We start from the raw sequence: 4,139 nt of genomic DNA, 5'->3' as shown, positions 1-4,139 counted from the left end.
GCACAACTTCAAATGAGCATGTTCCCTAATTGATCAGCAACGTAACAGCGTTAACTGGGATGACTTTAAGTGAGCAGTTACTGTATCTTGCCAGCTCTATCTTCTTGTCCTGTCTCACAGGCTGCTTGCTGCCCAGCCTTCCCTTAACAGCCAGTTCTCAGGCTGGTGCTGTGATGAGAGAATTTTGCCTCAGTTGCCCGGAATGCCTTATCAAACTCTGAATGGGAAAATCTGCAGAAAAAACCTCGGAAGTGGTTTAAATTCGCCAGAATTATAAAATTGCTTAATTGAGCATAATATACGTAGTGATAGTATCAGGACCTTTTGACATGCTCAGAACAGTAATTAGTTTTAAGAATAAAGCTTTAATTAAATAAAAATCAATAATAGTTTAAAATTAGAAAATACAGTAAATGTGGCTATAGGTTTATCTAATGTAGTGGAAAATCCCATAGAGATACATGGTGGCTATAAACCAATGAGACTTTAGCTAGGGTTCATCCAAAGGTCAGCCAAGAAAACCCCATAGGAATACATTGGTACCTATAGGATACAATGGACGGAAATGCTACGTCAGAATGACTCAGCAAAATGCCATAGGGATACACTGTAGCCCATAGAAGTGAATGGGGCTTCTGTCACATGTAGGTACACGTGACTGGTGATGATGTCATAGCTCAGCTGCAAGTTGATTGGCTGTCAAATTATTTAATGAGCTCAGCTACAAGCTGATTGGTTGAATTACAATTATAAATTATGTAATGAGCTGAATCATATATAAAGGCAGCAGCCAACAGGCTAAAACCTTGTAGTGGACAGGGACCAGCAAGAGAACAGAATGCTGAAAGACATTTGGAAGAAAGAAGGCACTTGTGGAACAGCAGCAGCATCAAAAGGAACGTAGCAAATGAGAGGCTGCCCAGAAGATAGCTGTTATAGCAGTGACAGCCCACCCAGGGTCCCTTGGCAACACCCGTTTCTGGCACCCGGCCAGCAGGAAGCCTACGCAGCAGCCCAGTACCAGCAACCAGCGGGCGTCCATATCCACCACCTGAGGAGGGCAACATTCAGCAGCTTTTACCTCAGAAGCCAGCAATCATCACCGCTTTCAAACCCATGCTCCTCAAGTGCCACACCTGAGTTTCTGACAGACCAGAAGGACCGGTTTAGACAATTCAGAGGGATTACTAAGGCCTTGGCTACACTTGCGAGTTACAGCGCAATAAAGTGTGAACGAGGTATTGCATTACTGCGCTGTGATCAGCCTCGGGAAATGTCCTATAATCCCCTTAAGTCAAGTGGCCACTCTTGTCATTGTTGTGAAATCAGCTGCAGGAATGCGGAAATGCCCTTTCAAAGCTCTGTTTCGGAGAAGCCGGCTGCTTATCAGCTCCAAGAACAGCAAACATTTACTGTTTGCTTTGAGTGAGAGAGAGAGAGAGAGGCAGGAGGGAGAGCGGGGGTCTGAATTTACAAGACAGCATGCTGACACACTCTCAGCACCCCAAAAACCCACTCTCTCTCCCCCCACATACACACAACACACTCCCCCCACATACACACAACACACTCCACCCCCCCCCACCCCACCCCATTTGAAAAGCACGTTGCAGTTACTTGCATGCTGGAATAGCTGCAGATAATGCACTGCTCCTAATGCCGCTGCAAGTGCCGCAAATGTGGCCACGCCAGTGCAATTGAAGCTGTCAGTGTGGACAGACTGCAGCGCTTTCCCTACTGCGCTGTACAAAGGCGGGTTTAACTCACAGCGCTCTACACCTGCCAGTGTAGCCATGCCCTAAGAAGCCTCTGTAAGTCAAAAATTTTTTCTATTTAACATCCTAGAGTGTTTGGGTTTCAAGTGTAAATAAAGCTGGATGCCTGAGTTCAGTGTGAAATCCTCCCCTACCCATCTGATAATTGCCTGATCAGCTCTTGTTAGATGCTTAGTGTTGAGTATTTAGTATTAAATGTTAATTGATATACTGTTATATGTATTTAATTGATACATTTTTATAAAGCAAAGAGTGTTAAGTGAATAATCATATTGTTATATGTGATAGTTACTTACATTGTAATTATAGTATTGTGTTTTTATTTATTGTGCCATTTCCTTTACATTGTATCTGTAACCTTTACTGTTTTATTTTATTATTTTTACCTCTATCTCTCCTCCTTTATTGTAATCTTTCATGTCTAAATAAATGTTATTTTGTTTTTGAAGAGTTTACTGCTTGCTGCCTATTCTTGATCGGAGAGCTGTATCCATGTCCTTCAGGGGGAAAGTTAGCTGGCCTTAGTTTCCTTCTCTGGAAAATCCATGGGGTGGGCCACAACCTTTAATACCGGAACAGGTAAATTGAAAATAAAGGGTTTTAAATTTAAAAGGAGGTGGGTTCAAATCTTCCGGTAACAGTATTTCTAGCCTACTACTTTTCCCCCACACACAGCCTGGTCTCCCCTGACCTCTTGGAGTACTTCCCTCTTGTACACTGGAGATTATAGAGCCCTCTCCCGCCTGGATGTTGAACTCAGGGGAACACAGTGCCAAGTAATAAGCAAGCAGTATTCACTGTGATACTGCTAAAGGCAATTCTGTCCACAACACGGAGGACATGGAAATTACAGTAATAATCTTATATACAGCCACACATAGCCCAGAATCTTTGGCGTAATTAAGGACTAAACCTTTCAAAATTGAAAAACGGTAGATGCTGTTTCAGTATTTCACACAAAGCAGCTGTAGGTTGAGTAACTAGAACATGTTACTAACTAGGCTGGGGATTGGTCTGGGGATTGGTCCTGCTTTGAGCAGGGAGTTGGACTAGATGACCTCCTGAGGTCCCTTCCAACCCTGCTATTCTATGATAGGCTTAACCACTAACCCTTTTTTAAACTGTTATTTTTTATTATCTGACATTAATTTTAATGTTTCTTCTTTGCAGCTGCCAACTGGCCAGCAATTCTGTCCCTGAGGGGTTAGTGTGTGACTGCCATCCTGATCCTCCTCCACCATTTTGAGCCCCTCAGAGCCCCGGCTGAAGTGGCTAGGCATCACACTATTGCGATGGCAGCCTCTGTAGATCTTGGTCACGTACTCTGCGCTGGCACCACCGCAGAGGTACAGGTGGCGGGCTGTGTAAGCTACTCTGGTATAGAACCTGTTCTCATCATAAGAGGCCAGCTCTTTGTGTTTGGTTAGTTTGACCACATCCACCCACTTGAGTACCTTCAGTTTACCTGACTTCCTGAGGAAGGCAGACAGGGCCCCGATGAACTCCTGTTGCTTAATGTCTTTCACTGTGACACGAGGCATCTTGCTCCTGCCTCCACATTGATGGGTCACTTGCTAAGTTGTGAAATTCTCATCCTTTTTGTTTACATTATATGCCTTAGGGCTATACATTCACAATGGAAATACAGTAGATCAAGATCTTACTGAGAAGGAATAATTGAATTAGTGAGGAAACAAAAGGATACAAGGGTGTAAATTAACATTTAAGAAACAGCTTTTAATTATCAATGTATCTAAATAATTAATAAATAGCTTATGTAATTAGACCCCTTTAGCTTGAGGAAGATTCATTTCCAAGTCAAACTCACCACTGAGTATTGAAAATAGTTCCAACAATGCCCTGTCTTTTAAAAAGAAGTGTGATTAATAAGAAATACGTGTCTAACTAGTCATTAACAAGGATTCAAAAAGGTATTTGTTTTATATTGAAGAAAAAGATACCTTCAATAATTTTAAGAAGCCAACGTAAAGCAGTTCTCAGGGCTTCCAGGCTTCCTGGAAGCTTAAGGAGCATATTTCATTTCAGAAACAACAAGATATTCCCACTGCCTTTTTTTTTTTTTAAGTAGGATTAATTCATAAATTAAGATGTCACTGTGCAACTGCAAATCAGACAATAAAAACATAAGAATGGCTCTACTGGGTCAGACCAAAGGTCCCTCTAGCCCAGTATCCTGTCTGCCGACAGTGGCCAGTGCCAGGTGCCCCAGAGGGAAAGAAAAGAGCTGGTAATCATCAAGTGATCCATCCCCAGTTGCTCATTCCCAGCTTCTGGCAAATAAAGGCTAGGGACACCATTCCTGCCCATCCTGGCTAATAGCCATTGATGTATCTATCCTCCATG

The 4,139-nt window shown here is 42.7% G+C and overlaps 1 pseudogene; it reads right to left on the bottom strand.

Annotated features, from left to right (window-relative positions):
• Positions 1-2,925: 2,925 nt before the first annotated feature.
• Positions 2,926-3,316, bottom strand: LOC112101748 (annotated as a pseudogene).
• Positions 3,317-4,139: the final 823 nt, after the last annotated feature.

Source organism: Terrapene carolina, unplaced genomic scaffold (genome assembly GCF_002925995.2).
Source record: "Terrapene carolina triunguis isolate 2854851 unplaced genomic scaffold, T_m_triunguis-2.0 Scaffold85, whole genome shotgun sequence".
NCBI lineage: Eukaryota > Metazoa > Chordata > Testudines > Emydidae > Terrapene > Terrapene triunguis.
Note: the sequence above shows the minus strand (reverse complement) of the source record. Positions and strands in the feature narration are given on the sequence as shown.